We start from the raw sequence: 23780 nt of genomic DNA, 5'->3' as shown, positions 1-23780 counted from the left end.
TTGTGACACTGTGCAACTTTCTGAATTTGAGTTTTCAAGTTTCTCCTCCACTCTGTGTCACTCGATCACCTTTCTTTTGTTGTTTATACCACTGCTTAAACCAACAAATAGTGCATTTTTCCTTGCCTCCACTTGCTCTTCACTAAAATTCTTCTTTTTTCCCCATGCTTTTGCCATTTTCTTTTCACAGAATGCTGAACTTAAGGGCTATTTATAATGATTTGCATATTCAAAGAGGAGTAATTTTGGGAGGAGACGGGGTAGGTAGGGAGGCGCATGCACGTGCAATACATTTTACACTGACCGAGATTTATGTAGCGGAAGAACGTGGAAGTTGGCATATGTACAAATTTATGCATCTGGATATTTGTGTGCGTAGCCACATTTCTGTTTTTGTTCATACGCCATGTTTTAGTGTGAATTCTACACACGGCATTATACATGAGGCCCCTGGTCTGCTAGTTAGTCAGATTAGCTGTTTTTTTTTTTTATAAGTACACTATGTTGTAATACACTTATGTTGGTCATCTATATATTAAACACTTTTTGCAGATCAAATTGCTAGGCTATAATGTTGTGAATGACACTGATATCATGCAACATCTGAAGTGTATACACTATGGAGAGAGATGTTGTGTCAGTTTTGTGCTATAATGAAATAAACTCCAGATGTAGATCAGTACACAAGATATATCAATGGTAAAGTATTGGTACTATCTGAAATATTTATGGACTGCAATTGATATGTTGTGCTTTACTGTAACACAGCAAAAACCTGATGAGTTTGTGTCATTAATTGAGGCAATTCCATCTAGTTATGTTTACTTTGTAGTGGCTTGAAGTTCAGGACAGGGTGGAGGACTAATTGTTATTGTTAGAGCTGGACCGGTTTTATCAAACATCTCAGAATTACTCCTAGGTATTGCATTAAAAGTCACACGAGGATAAGAATTTGACCTAATTCAGAGAAGAATATAAGACATATTTACAAAACATCTCTTACCTACTTCCAACTAGGAGTGAGGGTTCATATTTAAAAGTGAATGAGGTCACGACTTCATGACACCTCAAGCCACAAATCGGAATTTATGATTACATTTTGCAGTTTTCTGATACTAATGCTTAGGCTATATCACAAAGATAGTAAAAATTCTAATAATATTCAAAGTAGCAGTAAAAGAAGAAAAAGAAGAAAGAGAACATAATAAGGTAGGATATAGCTCTAAGCTGCATGTAATAGTTGCCACTTTGCTGAGATGGGCTCCAGCTTCCCTGCAACCATGCTCAGGATAAAGTAGGTTTAGAAAGTATATAGATACATGAATGATCTACAGCCAAACTTTCAGATGAATCACCTTATGGCCAATTAAAACACCTTGTAAAGTAACACATAACTGAAGCTAGCCACAATTATTCTTACTCTGTTTCTGAAGTCACGTTCACTCTTCCAGTGTTCCGGTCATCTTCCACTTTGCTATGTTGTGTATCTTCCTGTGATCCCCCCTTCTCTTTTGCAAGGTTCTATTTATCCAATGCCCTGACAGTTTCTTCCTGCCTTCTTGAACCTTTATGAGATTGTAAAATGTAATGGGAATGTTCGAGGGGTTGCAGAGCTCAGTGTACCTGTGTGACATGTCTTCCCCTTCTCCATCCACATTAAACTGTATTATTAAATAGTTAAAATAGTAGTTAGATAGTACAGTATTGTTGATCACTATAACTCAGAACTAGATAAAATAGCTTCTTTAAAACACAGGGAGGTCTCCATTAAATATTTTGCTCCATGGTATAAATCAGCACTATGATCTATGAAAGCAGTTGACCGACACCCTGAAAGAGTGTCATGTAAGATTGGACCAATGTGCATTCTCAGTCTTTCTCTGACCATTAATGGGCTTACAGAGATAGACCATCTGCATCCTAGAAAACATGCTATGGCAGAAGTATGGGAAGTGGTCATGATTACCCAAGGTTTTTGTTCCTTGTGGTTAATAAAACTTCTTCAGCCTACATCTGGCCACCTCTTCCACAGCAAGCTGTAAAAAATTCCTTTTCTTATCCCATGACAAAATGATAAACCTGAACTATTCAACGAATACAGGTTCATCCTCCTATTGTATTTCTCCCTTCATCCAACTCATTTTTCAAATATTCACCAATTTCATCTACATTTATCAATGACCTGTTCTGTAAGATGGGGCCTGCTACTTGTGTACTGGATCCCATCCCCACCACACTTATCAAATTCTGTTTTATTGTTATAATCCTCACTGTTATGACAATAATAATACATCTCTAGTCACTGGCTCTGTACCAGCTACTTTGAAAATCACTTCTGTAATTCCATTGTTAAAAAAAGTCTTTATACTGACAATCAACAGTTTTCAACATCACTTACCTTTCTTGTTTAAAGTTCTTGAGTGTATTGTGGCCTTCCAACTCAGTAGTTAGTTAACTTGTAATAAGTAGATGGATCCTTTTCAGTTTGGTTGAAAAACTGGTCTTTTTGACCTAACTAATGATTTGCTTAAGGCAACAGACTCTGGGCAAATCAGCACGTTAATTCTATTAGTTCTTAGTGCAGCATTTTATACTGTCAAGAATGAAATCTACTGTCCAGAATGGAGAAAATTTTAGTTGTCTCTGGCACTGACCTCCAGTGGTTTAAGGCCTATCTGACTGATAGGTGAGAGTTTTTGTCCTGTTAACAGCAGATCTTGCTCAGCACCAGTCACACAAGGAGTTCCAAAGGCCCTGTCCTTGACGCTCTGCTGTTCTATATCTACATTCTGCCCATTGGCCATATTATTTGTAACTTTGGACTAGGTTATCATTTTTGTGTTGATGATATTCAAATCTATTTGAGTGTTAAAAAAGAAAGTTCCTAAGAGTTTTCTCAGTTCAAAATGTGCCTCAACGGACTTGACTTGGATGAAACAAACATAACTCTTTAAAATTACACTACAACAAAACTTAAGTCATGCTAAATGGTGTTAAAACTCAGCACCAAGCCAAACACCTTCTCAGGATCTACAGATACATCATGCTGCTTCTTTCTCTTTGCCTAATGCTTTCCCTTCATTTGCCTGTCAACCAAGATCACATCAGTTATTCCTTTCCCCAAAGCCATGAAACCAAGCTTCATTTCAGTAAGCTTCATCTGTTCCTTAATTTTTTTTTCTATAGCACTCTCTCAACCATCTTATTACCTGTTCCAAAAGTTTGATTGCTAAATATAATCCAGAACCAAAAGGGAACCCTTTTAGTTTGTATATTGGGATTAATAAAGTATCTATCTATCTATCTATTGGAATGAGCACACTTCTCAGATCCTGAAGAATTCTTCCTTCACACACAATTATCTTGCACAGGTCTGTCAACCATTCGACTCTAGGACCCTCCACTGCCCTCAACATTTCCAAAACCACTTCACTGCTTTTCTTGTCATCTTCTTCTTCTTCAGTTCTTTTGTGAACTTCTTTGTTGAAAACGTACAGCCTAGTCCTTCTATTTTATCAGAACAAACATCATTTTCATTGTTATTCTCTTCTTTCAACAACTCCACAAAATGTTTCCTTTTCCATTTGCCAAGAAATTAACACCTACTAAGTCTTTCTTTCTTTTTCCATCTGCTGCATGAGTTTGAACCCATTCTACAGCTTACTTGCCACTCCTGCCTCTTGGCACTTTGCACTCTGGTAAATGGTTTTGTTACATTTTGATTTGTTTCCTTCTAAACACCAGCTTATCACCCTTTACTCTTTATTGCACCTCTTGTTCTCCACAAATGCCATCTCTGCCTTAGAATTACATCACTATGTCTCCATGCATTTTTTTTCCTTTCATTTCAGCAACCCTTTGAAACTAAAGCAAAATATCACATTTTTCTTGCAGTGAAACAAGACAGTGGAGTCATCCATTAGTATCTGTAAAATTCAGAAACAAGTTTGTCATGCATGGTATACTGAGGTTAGTTTTTAGAGGAGGAGGAGGAGGAATGATTCATCAGTTGTAATTGTTGTGGAGCTAAGGCCAACTTAGCTGCCGTAAGGCTATATTATTGGCAAAGAATAATATGTTGACTAATAAATTTGAACTTTAAATTTTTGGCTAACCATTATATAACCTCTGTGTTTTTCAATAAAGTGATTAAAATTAGCCATCATGATTTGATCTGCTGTCTCAGCTAGGGTAACGCCTGTTCTGTGGCAAAATACACATATGTAGTGCTGTGCATTCTTGTTGACTACATTCTTCTATGCCCAAGGTGTGCAAAATGGCTCTTGTGGGTATTTTTTTACTCATGAGAGGAGTCTGGTTTGGGAGACATTTATACTATGAGATGATAATATCTGATTATAATGTATGTAAAATTTAAAATAGTTCACAGTTTCTACTGTTACAATTCCATCATTACAGATCTAATTGAAAAATGTTAATGTTGTGAGTTGTGTCTCTCCATGACAGTGTTTATTGTGCATGCACCTCCTTAACTTGAAAGATGATTTAGTTTTCTGCATCACTTTGCTAAAGGCTTGCAGCTCACACTTTGTACAGTCTGAAAAATAATTTTTACAACACAGACGTTTATGCCAATTTGAAACAGATTAATTGACATATTACTTATAACAATATTTTTTTAATTAATAGTAATGGCTTATTTTCCAATTTTATTTTACTTTCAATTATATTTTTACATTGCTCTAAAATTTCTGACATGTTTTAAAAAAGAGCTATGAATGCCATTAAATATGTGTGCTTCAATCTGGCATTGAAACTCCATGATGAAATTTAAACATTTTCTTAATCTATTTTCTGAAGCTACGTTTCTAAAAGAAAATTGGTGTACGGCAGGATGAATTCATGCACCTAAAGTTAGAGAAATCCACACAAACACTAAAGGACATTTTAATTCAGGCTCCCCTATTCCGGGATACAGACTCTGTATCAGGAGAGAAATTTCATCTGGCACCTCCAGATAATAAATCTGCCTACAGGAATTACTGTATATGCGTTTATGGTTAGGAGAGTTCATTTTTCATGAATTGCAAATCTCCTCTTTTTCTGCAGTATTGAAATTGATTTAGCATGTTCAGTTCACTAATAGGTAAGTAAGTTGTATAATAAAATGAAACATGATTTGAGGTTTTATGAAGAAATATTAAATATGAATATGAAATTAAGGGTAACTGTTCAAGGAATTCCCTGAAAGCAGATATTTGGAGAGACTTTGGAAAGGTAAGAATGATGAAATGGTGATGGCATGCATGATGCCACGCTGATTAGCAGAAGCACACAGGTATAGAATCTAGGGTTCAAATCCATACCTGTGGAGGATACTCCATTTAACTTACATATTCTAGAGACAAAGAGGTTTGGTGGGTTGGTGATTCTAAATTTGTCCAGTGTGAGCGATTGTGATTTTGGGGTGTGTTTGTGCCCTGAAATGGATTGGTGTACCATTCAGATGTGGTATTTGTGGCAGCTGCTGCCAGGATAGTCTCTAACTCCCACAATTGTATTGTAAATCTGTAAATTGAATACACAGGGCATCAGGGAAAAAGCTTGGGAGCTACCAATGCCATTCCCTTTATACAGATGGTGATCCATGGTAAAATTTACATGGCAGCTGATCATCCCCAGAAAACAGTGCATAATAGTTATTTAAAATTGCAGGCTCTGAATAAGATCATCTAATTTTGTTGGTAGCGAGCAGTAAATTAGGATAGCATGAAGGACAACTGCAGGAAATGAAGGCTATTCTTCAAAAGCATAACCTCAAAATAAACAAGGAGGTGAACTCATTTTCTCACTTTAGCAAAGTAATCTTTGGATATCATAATTGAGGTGGTGGGTGGAGACAAAATATGAGAGGACAAGGTGCCCAGAGTCCTTTGGTTTAAGAGGGGAAATATGAAAAACAGGAAGAATCTCAAAGATCGTAGCACAGTCACCTGTTAGGCAGCCTCTCTAACCTAATATAAATAAAACATCCATCCATTTTCCAACCCGTTGAATCCGAACACAGGGTCACGGGGGTCTGCTGGAGCCAATCCCAGCCATCACAGGGCGCAAGGCAGGAACCAATCCCGGGCACCCACCGCAGGACACACACACCCACACTCACACACCAAGCACACACTACGGACAATTTAGAATCGCCAATCCACCTAACCTGCATGTCTTTGGACTGTGGGAGGAAACCGGAGTTCCCGGAGGAAACCCACGCAGACACGGGGAGAACATGCAAACTCCACGCAGGGAGGACCCGGGAAGCGAACCCAGGTCACCTAACTGCGAGGCAGCAGCGCTACCACTGCGCCACCGTGCCGCCCATAAAACATACAAGAGAAAACAAAACATGGAATCCATTTCTTAGAAGTTATATATTTTGCCTACAAAAGTATAAGGAATGCAACATCCCTGGTTTTCACATTTCCTTAAACAGGCTGTGGCAAGCATGAAATAATAACTCAGCCTAAAAAGATTTTAAAATCCTGGTGAGAGCTTTCATTCTAAGCTCACCACAAAGGCTGTAATCAGATTAAATAATAAATATCACATATTTTATGTGTTTGTGAAGGAGTGGAAGCTGTAATAAACTGGTGGGCTATCTAGGTATGATTCCTTTTATGTGTCTAATGTTACTAGGATGAACTCTTGTCTTCCATGGCCCTGAACTGTTTTCAGTTAATTTGATAATAATGTTACATTATGTATTTAGTATAACTAAAGTCAAATGCAAAAGCATAGATCCCACTTCTAACCAGACCATCCTATTTACTTCGTGTCCAAAAAACAGAACAAAAATGAGCATGCATGGTGCAACAGAAATCAGGTGTACAGTCGGGGCCAAAAGTTTTGAGAATGAAACAAGTATTGGTTTTCACAAAGTTTGCTGCTTCACTGTTTTTAGATATTTTTTTAGATGTTTTTATGATAGACTGAAGTATAATTTTTTCGATTGTTTGGGGCATTCAGAAAAAAGATTGTCCGGACAAGAAAAGGTGAGCGCTAACATCAGTCCTGTGTCATGCCAACAATAAAGCATCCTGGAACCATTCATGTGTGGGGTTGCTTCTCAGCCAAGGGTGTGGGCTCACTCACAGTTTTGCCTAAGAACGATACCAAAGAATGATACCAAAACATCCTCCGAGAGCAACTTCCCTCAGCCATCCAAGAACAGTTTGGTGATGAACAATGCCTTTTAAAACATAATGGAGCATCGTGCCATAAGGCAAAAGTGAAAACTAAGTGGCTTGGGGAACAAAACATCAAACTTTTGGGTCCATGGCCAGGAATCTCCCCAGACCTTAATCCCATTGAGAATTTGTGGTCAATCCTCAAGAGGTGGGTGGACAAACAAAAACCCACAAATTCTGACAAACTCCAAGCATTGATTATGCAAAAATGGGCTGCCATCAGTCAGGATTTGGGCCTGAAGTTGATTGACAGCATGTTAGGGCAAATTACAGAAGTCTTGAAAAAGGAGGACCAACACTGCAAATATTAACTCTGCATAAATGTAATGTAATTGTCAATAAAAGCTTTTGAAACTTATGCAATGCTTGTAATTATGCTTCAGTATACCATAGAAACATCTGACAAAATGATCTAACAACACTGAAGCAGCAAACTTTGTGAAAACCAATACTTGTGTCATTCTGAAAACTTTTGGCTACGACAATACAAGGAAACAAACATTTCAGTTTGTTCCTGTGTCTGACGTTTGTGTATGCCAAATTCAAATTTATTGTCATGTGTACAGAGTAAGTATTTTTACTTTCATGTCTACCCAACGTGCATATTACCACAACATATTAAAAGAAGCAAACTCACATTTACAGTAGTTGGCTCTCAACAAACTTGTAAACTGTTCACTTTCTGATGGCAGGGATTCGAATGCCCTACACCTGCCGCCAGCTAATCCTTACACTCCAAGCTGTCTTACAATGACACAGCCTAATGATAACTTCAGTATATGATTTTTTCTACAGGCACCACCCATACCTAATAATCATCATCATATAGTCATCATCATTGATTAAACCAAATTGATCCAAGCTCCTGGTCTAAAGACTATCTAATGTGAACAAAGTGACAAAATAATGAGATTATTATGGTAATGATGAACAAATCGATATATCACAAAGTTGTCATAGCTGTAAATTTGTATTTGGGAAATTCAAGCAACATTGTATTTTAAATACAGAGGTTAGTTAAATAAATTATATAACGTCTATAATTATTTTGAACCTGAGAGTGTAGTTGGATCATTATCACTTCCAGGTTTTCCTTATTGGTAACAAAATAGTTTTGTGCTATATTAAAGGGCTAGACCAGTAGATGGCAGTAGAGGATGAGAAAAAGACCACTGAATGCCATGGAGGAGTTTGTGTTAAAACTGTGGAAGGTAAAGCAGCCCACATTGCTACTCTCCTTTCTTTCAAGCATACATAACCCATTAGTCAATTTATTCATCAATCCATTTTTTCTTTTTACCTGCTGTTTTGTACAGCCACTGTTATTAGAATTATTTTTGTTTTTTTTTTTCATAAGCAATCATAACCTCCCTTGCCTTTCTGAATTCAAAGTTACCGCTTTAGATGCACTATTAGCATTTCGGGATCTAGAATATTTTGCCTGGATTTAGACTATAATTAGTTAGGCTTTTTCTAATCATAGGTACCTGGAATGCACTTGTGTCATAATATCATTTACAATGTGTTCTCCATACTAAATAAACATGCTCCAGGCACTTGTTAAAAATAAAATTTCCTTTTAAATGCACCTTTTCACTGCTAATAAAAATTTTAATATCTTAATAAGTATGGGTGCTTCTGCACATAATATGCCTAAGGCAATCCACACCATGTATTTTAAATGGCTGAGGCCGCTTCTGTAAACTCAAATATGTCCGGGTCTCTATTTCCCTTCAAAAACCCAGCATTTACATTGGAAAAACTGTGCTTCAGTCTCATTCTCCAACATCTTGCATCTGACTGAGCACCACTGGAAAACTTTGTAAATTGCCAGAAGATATCAAACGTCATTATGCTTCACACTTAAATAGTTTTTCTCATGTTCTAATTTTATGAGCTGCGTTTTAATGGTAATATTTTTCCATTGTTCCATCGTTCCAAGGAGGAGTGGTGGCTCTGAGGCTAGGGATCTGCACTGCCAAGCGGAAGGTTGCTGGTTTGAATCCCGTAATTGCCAAAAGGGACTCTGCTCTGTTTGGCCCTTGAGCAAGGCCCTTAAACTGCAATTGCTGAGCGCTTTGAGTAGTGAGAAAAGCACTATATAAATGCAAAGAATTATTATTATCATTTGTTTTGTACCATTTTTTTTCACCATTTGTAACATTAGATGAAAAATAACCAATTTTCCAAGATATACAATTCAAATTTTAAACTTATAGTAATCCATCTTGTGGAAATATTATTGAAAAAAGTTCTGTTTGCCATCTTGTAGAATACAATTGGAAGTTGAGTCAGACACTTTACCCTTCAACAAAAAATTTGTGTTCAATAGAATGATAGGCAGCAGTTTGCATGATAAATATTCTTAGTCATATATTCATATTAGCTAGGTCATCATTCATTTTATTACTGAATAGCAGTATAACCGTATGTGAATATTGCCAATTTTGATTAACGCTTGGTAAGGTGAAACTAAGTATGCTGATGGTTCATTCATTGATTCGTGTATTCACTCATTCATCTTTCAGACTTGGTTACCACAGCACAGAGTGAATGCCAGGTAAGATCCAGCATAGGATGGGATGCCAGTCCACAGCAGGATACGCACATGCAGTGCTCACTTACTCACACCACATCAATCTACAGTGTCTAATCCCACTGACATTAATATCTTCAGGGTGGCATAAATCCAGATTAGCAGTGTCTTCTTCTAAACCCACGGCTCTAGGGGAGTGTATGAGAGCAGCACTAATTATTTTTGCCACTGTGTCACCTAATTTGAACAATAAATGCATAGAAGTGAATAGATTAATGGAATAAAGTGCTCTGTCTTGTATGCCTTGAAACCAAACTAAATGAAAGAGACTTTACCCTCTGGTGTCAAGACATTACAACACAGATATAAGTGTAAATATGTATGGACTGTGCTAAAACAATTAATAGTAAATTTGTAAAAAAAAAAATGAATCAATACAACAGACACACATTATCTCAATTATAAGGATGTGTCTGAGTATGATACAAATTATCATCAACATCAAAACCATCTACTGTATATTTTATGTATAAAATGCTAAGAGAGGTGGCTGTCACGTGATTACTCGCAATTCACAGGTCCATCTTAATAGCATCGTAGGCCCCTGGGCAAAGTAGTGTAATGGGGCCCCGGTTTTGATAGCAGAACAGAATCATACACAGGCATCAGAAACATCATGCTCCTGGGACCCCTGGCCAGTGCCCATTTTGCCCATATGTTAAGACGGTCCTGTGCAAACCACTAGGGCTACAGCTTCAATCAAAAACGTATGGAGTAATATACGCTAGTGAACCAAATATCAGGGTTTGGGTACTTCTTGTGGCTAAATGCTTGACAGGGTAACATTGCTGAAAGAAAAAGTATGGTGACATGAAGCTTAGGAAGACAATGAAGGTGCTGCTGAGCAGTATGTAAGGGTTACAGAATGCATGAGTGACTAACAAACAACTCAAGGTTACTTGTGCTTGGGTGATCACAAAAGAAAGTGATACACACTGCCAATGAACAAAGAAGAACAAGAACCGTCATCTCTGACCAATCTGATCACCGTGAAACTTTATTTTTGCATGGTAAGGACACAACACTGTCTTACCAAAATGAAAAAGTTCAACCCGCTCTGTATGAACTGCTTAAGGTCGCATGTTTCTTAGTTTTATTATAAATATATATGTGGTTAGTATATTGAAGAAGAAATGTAAGCAACAGCAAATTAAATTGCAAACGTTCCAAACTTAAATCAGGTAATATCTAGGTGTCTAATCTAAGATGATAGGTGTAATAGATTGCCCAGAGGGGACTGGACGGTCTCATGGCCTGGAATCCCTGCAGATTTTATTTTTATCTCCGGCCGTCTGGAGTTTTTTTGTTTTTTTTTCTGTCCCCCCTGGCCATTGGACCTTACTCTTATTCTATGTTAATTAATGTTGACTTATTTTATTTTCTTACTGTGTCTCTTATATTTCTATTCTTCATTATGTAAAGCACTTTGAGCTATATTTTTTTGTATGAAAATGTGCTATATGAATAAATGTTGTCGTTGTTGTTGTTGTAAGTAGATGATGATGAGTAGATGTGTAAAACATGCTTTAATTAGATGGTTTAAATTGCATTTCATTTACAGTATTTTGTTGAATATGTGGGCCTGATGAAGGGGATGTCAATGCTGAAATATGCTGCCCTAAAGGGCAGGAATTTTACTTCATTTCAGCCCTGAAAACATTACGGCTTTAGTAGACTTTTTTTATGTATATTGCTAATACTGTGGTTTACAGTACAACTGGGCCTGAGTAAATTACTGTAAAACTGGAATTTTGTTGTAGATAGTTCTAGCTTTATTTTATTTCTAGAATGGAAAGCTATCATACTTTAAATTTAATGTGCATTGTTATATACAGTAGAGGCTGGCAAACTGTTTCAGGTAGTACACATTTGTAGGTAATTGATTTCCTATTTCTTACATTTGCTGCATAATTAATAATTTCACAAAGGAATAATTTGGGATACAAGGAAGAAAGTGAGGGAGATGTCTTTGCTAACAGTTCTTTTAGATTTCAGTCAAGAAGAGGGAGACCATTACCATCACTGGCCCTGCCTGTCTGTCCACAGCTTATAGAAGTAGATTCTGCTTTACTTTTCATGTAAACTTCTCGCCTACATTTCCTTATTAGCAATTATTAACACTTTTTTTTTTTTTTTTATAATTTTACATTTTGCCATGGGTAACACAGTGGTTGTCTCTGATGCTTCACAACTCAAAATTAAAGAATCGGATTTGCACTGTGCTTGTGGATTTGGCACAGACTCTCTGTGTCTCAGTGTGCCTGACTCTGTGCTCTACAGTGCACTGGGGTCTTCTTCAGGGTTAGTTCTTCCCTGGAGCTGCCTAGAAGCACTTCTGCCCTCTAATATCCTACAGATCGATGAGTGCAGTTTTCCAGTTTTATCAGACAAATTGAGTGCCAGTATCTTCGTCTTCCATTTTGTAGAGAATACTTGTTTTTGTATTAACCTTCTTGTATGTTTATGTCATAATTTAACATGGTTTTTCTTTCTCACAACCGGATTTACTGTATGTCATCCACATCATTAACAATACAGAATGCCATTGGCATAATTTCTGCAAAGTGATGGGCTCTTGGACATGAGCTGCATTTCATGCTGGAACAGGCTAAGGACATTACTGGAGGATGAGCAGCTCACCAGAATGACCTGTCTTGCAACTGGAGTTTATGCAAAGTACATCTTATCTAAATGCACTGACAGTGTGACTGGGGACCTGCAAGATGAAGACTAGGAGATAAGTAGGAGGTCACAGCAGTTTTTCCTGATCGAGAAAGGGTCCTCTACAAGCCACCACCGAAACCATTAAAGAATTCTTGGAATTTTTTTTAGCTGCCTGAGGTTCTTTCATCCAGCAGGAAACAATGGATTAGCAAAATGAAACTAATGATTGATTTAGTGAAATATAATTAATTAATAATTGTATAATTGTGGATCATTGTGTGCTAAAACAATAAAACATTTGCACATGTGTATTGAAAATTAGTATTAACATACTATTATAAGTGTGTTTATTCTGCAGTCCACGAATAACAGGTAACAGTATGAGGCAAAGTTAACCATCATAGGACACAGTGACTGCAAATTTTTGGTATTATGAGAAAGTGTAAATTAAAAATCCCTTATACCACTCAACTACACAGCTGGACTTCACATCAAGCTTTGGAAGCTTGTTCCAACATTGCTTTTCTGGCAGAGGCAGCACAAAATGGAAAAAAGTACTAAACATATTGGGCAACGTTGTTACTTTCTGCTGTCTGTTTGACTCTGCTGTCATCCATTGCTTCCTTGAAGGAGTTTGATTTTCCAAGATGGCAATTTGAGTTCTACAAGAAGCAAAGGGCACAAAATTTCTGTGTGGCATGCAGACAGTTTTTTCTTGGATCTTTAAATTTGCTATTATGAAGGTACAAATATGAATTGTAAAAAAATATTAAAAAATATTATGTGTCCAGCAAAATATTTCCCCTAGATAAAGCAAGAAAATTTTGTCAATATTTTGTTATGTAGAATTAAATTGAATGAACACATCTTAATGAATACATTTACAATGTATTGCCTTTCCCCAACAGACAGGCACACATTTGTATAAAACAAAGAAAACCTGCCAGAGAAATTTGCCTATAGGTGTCTCATATATTACAGTGTTAATACTTGCACCAAGAGTTATTCACAATAAACAATATTTAAATGTTCATGCCCAAAGATTCACATCATACCATATAGACAGATATTATTCTGAAGTGATCTATGAAGCATGTAAACCTGTTGAAAAAATCAGTAACATATGTAAGGAACGTACTGGGAAAGAAGATGGCTTAATAATGGTAGATCATATATTACATTATGCTGTATTTATGTGCACTATTTTATTATAAAATATTGTATTTAGTAGAGGTAACTGGCAAAGTATGTTATGTTATTCAGAGAAACTTTCTGAATGAGCTATTGGTCCATCAAAGGCTGATTGAACAGCTTAAATAATAGTTAAATACGAGGGACGTTCAAAACGTTTCTGCACTTTTATATTTTAGTTGGAAACGGTAAAGTTGGGAGGAGTAGTAAATGGACATTAAAAGGTTGGTACAACACTGGGAAAATTGCATTGTAAATGAAGGTGACTATGTAGCAAAGTGAGGTCATTTGTTTTTGAAATTCTTAATAAATACAGTTAAAAAAGTGCAGAAACCTTTTGAAAGTCCTTCATAGATGTGTGCAAGTGAAGGAGGGCTCATTTAAATAAATTACCTTTTTCAGCACAGTTCAGCAGACCTCTTAATTGTGTGTTTTCTTTTAAAAACAACCTGTAAAAGTATTTTTTTAGGTGTGATATTTGGTTTTATACACTGCAATCTAACCTTTGTGAGCACATTTGTGAAATTCTCTGCAGACTGTTCTTCATTGATCTTTCTGACCCCACTTTCCACTTTAAACTGACACTTACCATCAAATGAACAAGAGCTGCTTACATATTTTTTTGTTATATTTCAAATAAGTACAGTATTGTCTTGTGTCTTATCATGAAAGTGTCCATGAAAGGCAATTTATTTTCAAACAATTCTTTTTTTACAGGTGAGCAAGAAGAAATGCCTAAATAATGTTCCTAAACGTGCTAACCTTGTTTTACATTCACAACCTGCAATACTTACCCCTGGGATCCTTAGCAAAGGGACCACTCTTGCTCTCTGATTGCCACCCCTGAAAGGACCTAACACTTAACCTCTGAATCCCTTAACAATGGCAGGGTGCATGCTGCAGGCACCACTGTTGTTACGAGTTTTCAGCCACTGCAAGTGTTAAACCTGTGAATAGCTTAACAAGAACAGGATGGTCTCTTGTTCCCAGCTGACCACCCCTGTAAAGGACTGAACGTGAATGGAATCTTTCTGTTATATAGCTGGGCCTGAAGGACCTGGAATAAATCCCCATGTTAAATGTTAGCCAGGGTTGCTCCATTGTCTTGCATTTAAACACCTCTTTTTCTTTCTTTTGAATAATTTATTACAATAGTCAACACTGTTACTTATGTTTATTATTTGTATAATGTATTTTTTATCATTTTGTTAATTATTCGGTTTCTATATGTGAATGCTTGCTTGGACATGCCCCTTGTGTTTTGTGGGTGATTCCCCAAGAGGGGCTTTTACACATTGCTTAGATAATGAAAATACATCAACATAAACTCCTAAATGCTTTTCAAAAGTTGTTTCCTGTAGGACAGTGTCTTATGCTTATAATTGACATTCTTTTTATCCACATGTAACACTTTGCACTTTTCTACATTAAACTGCCTTTTCCAAGTGTTTTTTCTCCCTGATTCTCTGGCATTTCCATGTCTTTTTGATTTGTGCTTTCTGCTTCCTCAGTTTCTGCTGTTTCTCCAATTTTAGTATCATGTGATTAATTATCTCAAAATCAATGTCATTACTTTAAACAAGAAAAAAAGTAACAGTCCCAGGATAGACCCCGAGGGGCCCGACTGATGACCTCACCCCACACTGAGGATTCTCTTCTTACTCTTTGTCCCCTGCTTGTTGAACAATTTGAAATCCAATTTTGTAGGTTAGCTCTGATGCCAACAGTTTCCAGTTTCAGAATTAATCTTTAGCGTGGGTCTGAGTCAAGTCTTTTAGAAAGTCTAACTAAATTAAGTTGCATGTTGTGCTTTTATCAATTACTGCAGTAGTATGAGAGTTTGACAGGATCTTCCTCTCATAAACCATGCTGACTGTTATTTACTATTTCATTTTCATTAAGGTACTTTTCTCATGTATTACTTATTACAGTTTCCATAGCTGTACATGGTAAGGAAGTAGGACTTATTGGTCTGTAATTACCAGGATTCATTTTCTCTTCCTTCTTGAAACCTGGAGTCATATTTGCAACTTTCCAATCCTCAATTACTTCTCTTTTGACATGTGATGGTGCAAATAATGGTTTATAGATGAAAACTTTCATTTCTTCTTTTTGAGTACAACTGATAAAATCCCATCAGGTCCAGGGGGAAACATATCGAGGGCTTGAAGCACATCTGACTCTTCTCTCTTCTGACTATTTTAATATCTTTAAACTCTAAGTTTATTTTTACTTCTGCAGTAAATTGACAAAATATTGAATATTCAAAGCATTTCCAGATTTTCCAATAATGCTGCGAACAAGACCTCTTTAAAACTATCTCTGTCAAGGAGTGGAATTTGATCATTAACAACATTCATTCTTCTTCAACTTGTGCAAAACAAGTGTAATTTGGCTAAAAAGCATATATTGGATACACTTCTCGAAATTGAAATTATCTAAAATAAATGAGGAATTAAACCATAATAGTGAGTGCTAAGTGGCTCTGGCCTCACGTTTTGAGATTGTCCAAAATTAAAACCCTTTTGGGAAATCTCACAGATAGTATTGGAATTATGATAATCCTCTTATAGCAGTCTTCACAGTTATTTCACATGAGCTTACACTAAGTAGTCATAAGCTGACAATTATAACCTAATCTATATTTTTACTGCATTGACTAATTCTGCTTATTTTATCCTTCATAACTCAATGGGGAAATGATCTTTTACATTACCTAAAACTAGGAAAAGTTGGTGAGTGGTGAGGATGAGGGTTTCAGTGTGGTTTATGATTACAAATCTTAATCGTTCCTCTGATACATGTGATTGACTATATTTCAGATTGAGCAGATTTTAAAAAATGTTTAATTTTGTTCCACCAAAAGCTATGTTTGATTATCATAGCACTTTTACAGCGGCTGTGAAAATTAATTAATTCATTTTTATTCATACTCGTTAATGTTAATTTTGCACTGTTTATTTTTTTCAGCTTTTGCGCTTTGCCCTTTAGAGCCACTGTACATTCCAAGCATTCCTTTTGTAATGGATATTATGGAATAAAAAAAAATATCTTCCTTAAATAAAAAATTGCTATTTTTAATGCTAGCAATCAATAGGAAACATATCAAGCTTCATTCACATTATACAGCAACACTAAAGAAAATAAATCAGACATAATAAACTGAGAGCTTGGAGTTCCCATTTAACCTAACCTGAATGGGCTAGGAATGTTGAAGGAATCTAAACATTTACTTACCGTTGCTCCAGGTTGTCATCCATTCTTCTGGCTTTACCGTGTCAATATTACTTTAAACAATGAACTCATGAAAAATCGTTAAGCCAAGTAGTCTTTGTCATTTAAATTCATGCCAAAAGTACCCCAGGTATCAGCTCTCCTTCCAAGTCACTTTGGTTTCTTCTGGATCACGGCAACCCCTATAAGGTGCCACAATGTCTTAGGCACCTGGGAAAAAATGCGGCAAAACAGGAATTCTTCCAAAATAAGGCCATGAATAGTTTTCATTAATAAACAAATTTCCTAGAAAGTGCAGTAAACAGAGAAGAAGAATAAATGAAACCACTACGTGGCGTGCCTTAAAAACAGCAGTAATTCTCTTAGGCACACTTGTATGCAGTTCCTGAAGATACTTGTGTGGTTGTTCCAAGCTTCTTGGAGAACTTGCCATATCTGCACCTCAGACTTTGGCTGTTTAGATGCCTTTGTCTCTGTAAATAATCCCAGGCTGGTTCAAAGATGCTGAGATCAGGGCCGTACATCTGTTGCAGGATTTCCTGTTCCTCTGTTCATTGCAGATAGTTTTTCAGAATTGTAGAAATGTCCCAAGCTGGGACTGATCAAATTCTTGTCTAAGGGTATTGCATGATGGATACAAATCTAGCTGGATTTCACAGCAGTGAGGGGACCATCAACTCCATTTGCAGAAATGTGGCCCCAGACTTGCAGGTAACTTCTGCGGTGTTTCGCTGTTGCACAGACATGAAGTCAAGAATTCTTCTCTGGCCCTTCTGCAGACAAACTATCTTCCGTTACAGCCAGAAACTTCAGATTTTGAATCATCAGTCTGGAGCAACTGCATGATAATCATCCTTTACCCAAGTGTTTATTTTGACAGTCCCTCATATATACTGTAGCTGAAATGCAGTATTTGGGAGTGATATGTAGAATGTACAGATCGTCACAATGTGCCCTTCAAGCTGTCATGGCGCATGACACTAGAACTTCATATTTGCATTTGTCAAATCAGCACCTTTAATTAAAATCGTTTGTCATATTTATTCTCTCTAAAACACCACAGAAATAAATACTGAACTTATACAGCATTTCATCATTTTACAGATTGATGATGGGATCTTTGCCCACTCTCCCTCTCAGTAAACAAAATAATAATCACAAAGTAATATTTGGTATTTAGTGTGACTAAAAGCAAAAATAATCACTAGGTTCAGTCCATTCTAGAATTGTAGACCACACAAAAATAAGATCATGGTGCCTTTTTGACGCACAGCCCTCCACCCACCAGCAATAAAAAAAATAAAATAAAATAAATGTGATGCATTAGTGCATGAACACAGTCCTCTCTTTGTATACTTAGCTTGCTTATATCAGATATAAAGTAAAGGGCTGCCAATGTACCATGCAGTGAGTGTTTAGATTTTGACCCAAAAAGGCAAGAATCCACACATTCCACACTGAGAACACCCGCGGCTGAAACCGAACTGTGGTTTAAGAATTGTGAGGTAGCAACAATGGCCCTTAACAACAAGCTCAGCTCCTTTAGCAATATAATCACACTGGTGATGTGCAAACAGCCCTTGTCTGTGAAGCTTAATTAGAACTTGCAATGGCGTGCTTAGCTTCCCTGTGCTGGGGTATGAAATGTAATGTACAGGGAACTCCTTTGTTGCATGAATGAATCAATATGGAATTCCACATTCAAATAGTCCTGTCTTGTGTTTGTCCTGTTTACAACTGTCTAATAATTAACATTCAGTTTAAAAATAATTAGAAAATGTAAGTCCAATATTCAATAATAACAAAAGGGACAGGATAATTTACGGGATAAGCAGTAGTAAAAAATTAAATTACAATACTTGAACTCAGTGATTAAACACTAAAGATGGCGTACAAAGCTAAATACTGTCAACATTATCTCAAGTGGTAGAAATAAAAAGGATTTGTATTGGATGAAAATATAGAATTGTGAAAATGACCATGTGAGAAGATGACCAACAATATTTGTTCTAAATATTCTAATGTTTGTTCTTAAAAAAAAAAAATAAAAGTTACAGTTTGTTATTAACCTGCAACAGAAAACAGCATATGAATGATAATGCGGGGCCTCCACAGCAATCCCTTTATTCAGCAGTTAAAAACAAGAGATGGTGTATGTGCAAAATGAAACACAACCAACAGCAAGCAGAAAGAGGAATACAGAAGAGCTGTCACGGGTGAAAGAGGTTTTCTGCATCTTGCGCGTGTGTTTGATGTCAAAGGATGAAAACATATTGTTGGCTTCCCAAAAGAATTCAGTTAAATTGATAGTGCTCCTCGCTGCAAGTGATCACAAATCACAAATATCCAAAAGGGAAAGAAAACTGAGGGGATGGACTGTGGCCACTTATAACTATTTCATATTCCTGGATGCATGAAACGTTTAGGAGGAAATTATTTTAATTATTATTATTGTTGTTGTTAAAATAACAATAATACAAAATGATAATGGGGAGAAGAAGAATAGCTTGAAGTATTAATATTAGTATTAGTACTAGTCATTTTGAAATTCATTTATTTAGTTCAAGGTTTCTATCCTGGCAACTTTGGGCAAAACGCAGGAAGCAACACTGGCCAACCCAAAGAAGGATAACCAGAGTAACTAGAAGAAAAGCAAAGGAGGCACAGGAGAAAAAAATGTAAACACTAGTGACAGGTCAAGACTTGATTCCTGACCGCTAGTGGTAATAATAATAATAATAATAATCTCACAATTATGACGTATTTAAACGAGATTATAATGTAACTGAAACACAAAACCGTGTGTACCAAAAAGCACATGAAATAAGTCACTACCGGCTTTTTCTCAAACTGGTTTACTTATTAGAAGACAATTCTGCTTTGTCTGAAATTCCTTGTAATGGATATTTAACCTATTTTTTTTTAATTCAATAAAATGTTTAAAGAAGGAGGGGATTAGAATTCTGAATTTTATCAGTTCGATTTTTATTCTTTTTTTAAAATATTTTGTTAAAACGAATATTGAATGTTGCACACACACACACGCGCACACAGATGCCAACACTGTAGCACAAAAGGTGTTTGGATTACCCAAAGAAATTGAAGCAGCAACTTGCACCCATATTATTTGGGTAAATGTTGCCCTGTGTTTAAGGGAGTAAAAAAACACCAAATTCAGTAAACAAATCTAAATAACTCGGGCATTTAACACATCAAAGTCACAAATCAGATTAAGACCACTGAATAATATTTAGTATATTTTACTTTGTATGAAATGCAACATTACACTAACATATGAGGTACTCCTTATTTCAAGTTGTAGGTAATTACTTCAGTTTAAATGTTTACGACTTCCACCTCTCCATTACCTAAACCCGTTTAGCAGGGCAGAGTCGCACGAGCCTATCTCAGCATGCATAGGGCACGGGCAGGAGCCGCACCTGGACAGAGCACCCGCAGAGGCAGCAGCGCTACCCCATCTGTCGTTATGCTTGCCTAAATCTTTTCTCTAAACATTATGAACAAAGTCAATTATTATGTAACTCCTTTCCAGAAGCGCATATCCTGCAGCACGGTAGTAGCGCGAACGCCTCGCACTGAGTAGTTACGGATTTTGGTCCCGATTGCTGCCTGTGTGAAGTCTGCATGGTCTCCCTATAGTTTCCTCCCACATAAAGAGAAAAATATTGAATGTGAAATTGAATTAAAAATCACTCTATTCCTTAGTCTGTTGACGAAGTGTTTCATCATGCCATCTTATCATTAATCTAGAGGTGCAGTTAAATATAACGGCTGACATCAAACAAATTAATTGTTGTGAAAAATCTACAACCACTGCGCTCCTCTGGGACCAGAAGTAGTCGCCGCCGTGTTGTTTCATATGCGCCTTTAACCAAACTGACCACGAGATGGAGTCCCTCTCCGTTTATTCCACCGAAAGACATTAAACGCTTAAAGCACTGAAGATTTGTGTCCTTTATTGCACATTTATTAAAAAAGCGAAAACGGGTATGTCCAGCAGGAAGAACTAAACTACTCTATGATGTCGTAAAGGGGTCATTGTTGAGATTATGTTTGCAAAATAAGAAACAAACCACTGTTTTCTTCCATGCTTGGTGTTGTACCGTGTTAGCCATTATGAGAAAAGCCAAGCAAAATGAAACCTTTTATTGGCTAACTAAAAAGATTAAATATGCAAGCTTTCGAGGCAACTCAGGCCCCTTCTTGAAAAGCTGAGAGGGAAAAGGCAAAGAAAGTGTGTGTAGTAAAATGGAAAGAAAGAAAGAAAGAAAGAAAAAGAAAGGGTCTGAGCTTTTAAAATAATTATCTTTATTATTCAAAAATTAATAAATATTTCCCACATTAACAGCACCAAAAACACAACAGACAACCTGAAATCCAAATTACAGTTTTCTATATTTAAATGATAAAATATACCTTCCATTAATTGTGCAATCACGTCTCATTGGTTCATCACACATTAACAAAAGTATATAAAGTTAAAGTAATCAAAAAAGGTATTTCGGGTCAATTCTGTCTTTCACCCAGGTGGCAAATATTTAAATCACAGTCCTTATCTTGCATGACTTTTTCTTTAACTTATAGTTTATCGGACCAACTCGAAAAATAGCGCTCTTATTTCCAGGCTTATATCTTTCTGTCACGGGAACACCATAAATGTACAATTAAAAATACATTACAAACAGATTTAGGGATATCTAAATTGCATAACAAAAAGGTAAAGACGAATGACGGTCTGTCGCGCTTTCCGGAGCTGGCATTTCTCAGTGACTGAGGCGCTATCCCGACATTAACGGTGACACCGTCGAGCTGCCCTCGCCTTTGCAGATCGCCGGTTCTTTGATTTAATGGTGGCTAGCAGTAACTTGCCAGGTCGCGGTCATTTTCTCTTTGCCCCTGCATGTCTGCCCTTACTGGGCCTGCCGAGTCCAGCCAACGCACAAGAAAGTTGATTTTGATTGTTACTATTTTTAAATATTCGCGTTGCACATTTGTATTATTACAGTGCATTCAAGAGTAAAATGGTTGGCCAAGGAAAGACTCGTTTATCTCAGCATATGTGTTGTAATACATAGAAGTGCATCAATGTAAGAAATGCGTATCAATCAAAAGCGCGCAAAAGCAGTGGACTGCTTTGTAATCATAATTTCGAAACGTTTCCATTAAGAGTAACAAATTATCGGTAATGTGTTATAATACGCTGGACAATCAGGATCAGCTTCGAACTCACTTCATTATTATTCTCCATGCACGAGGTGTTTATGGAACTAATGGATGTAGTTCTGAACATGTGAAATGCCCAAGAGTTTATCTTTGTTTTAAGTAATCGGATACAGCTTTCAAGAGAGAATCGCAAGATGGATGTCGTGAAAACAGCATTTATGCCATATTGAAATTGGAACGAATCTAAAAAGGGGGGAGAAAGTCCGCGTCTCCAAAGAGCAGCCCTGGTCAGAGATCGTGGGCACATTACAAAAGATCAGCAGATGGATAAAACACCAAGAACAGAAGCAACGAAGCGAAGGAGGCTAATTTAGCATATGCGCCGCTAATATCCTAAATTTGGATCGCAACAATCAGGCGGACACTTATTGAAAACAGATGTTGCTTGGAGCACCTTTAGGCTGAAGCAGACACAGCAGCCCGCAAGGTCGACGGAAGGTGAAGTCAGAATGTCGCGAGTTTGTGAACGACCGCAATCTGTCCACGTGCAGAATGTGAAACGGAAAAGTCAGTCGACACAAACGTTTTAGTTCACCTCGATAAGCGCGTCTGTGGCGACCGCACCTTGGTGTCGGGCTATTTATTAAAGCCGTTTTGAATGTAATTCTCCACATAAACAAGGTCTAAAACGAATTGTTCACTTTAAATCACAGTTGATAAAATATGCAAACTGTACGTACAGCATCGTCATTAATCCAATTCTAATAACTCGTGCAAAAAATATTATTTGTTGATTTTAATAATTTTTTGTGGATACCCACGTGTAAATCACTGCATAGTTTTTAGACCATGACCTTCTTATAAATTATCTAATATAACTATTTTACAGACATTGTATACTTTACATTTTAAAATGTATCGGAATAAAATGATATATATATATATATGTCGTTTCCTGATTGTATTAATTCTCATTGATCGCACTGTGTCTAATCTATTTTATTTAATGGAGATTTGTACAATTTAGGAAGGATTTTAGTAGTGTTGTATGGAAAAAATATTACCATTGATTAATCACTTTTATAGGCTACTTTTGTATACATATATATGACTGAACTGATTGTTGCTTTTACCATGTATCTACAGATCATTTTCCATACAGGAACACGTTTATTAAAACATTTCACTCCTTTACCTCACTTCATCTTTATCTTTAAATTTGTTCCAAGCCATAAATTAGTGTTATACTTCGCGATTTGACTTGGTAATTTTTTATTTATTCTGGAAAATATTTTGTTATTAACTTAAAATAACGTAATAGTGTTTTCAAAATTAAAATCCGTATCGGTTCTTAAGAAAAAAAAAATTGTATAGTACATGCAACAATGCAGTTGATCAAGTGCGTCACAGGGAGGCGGAGCCAATGCCGTTGCAGCTTTGGACTCCTGCAGGCTACAAAAAGGACATAGGAGCGCTTGAGAAAGTCCAGAGCAGACGACTAGGCTGATTCTCGGACTGCACGGGATGAGTTATGAAGAAAGATGGAAAGGGCTGAGTCTTTACACAAAGGGAGTTTAATAGGACACATGATTTAATTGTTTAAAAAATATGCAGGGAATTAATATAGTGGATCAAGAATGTATGATTTAAAATAAGTTCAACAAGAATACGGGGACCTGTTGGAAACTTAATTTGTTAAGAGTAAATTT

Source organism: Polypterus senegalus, chromosome 5, assembly GCF_016835505.1.
Source record: "Polypterus senegalus isolate Bchr_013 chromosome 5, ASM1683550v1, whole genome shotgun sequence".
In the NCBI taxonomy this organism is placed as follows: Eukaryota; Metazoa; Chordata; class Cladistia; order Polypteriformes; family Polypteridae; genus Polypterus; species Polypterus senegalus.
The sequence above is the reverse complement of the archived record's forward strand: the minus strand, read 5'-3'. Positions refer to the sequence as shown.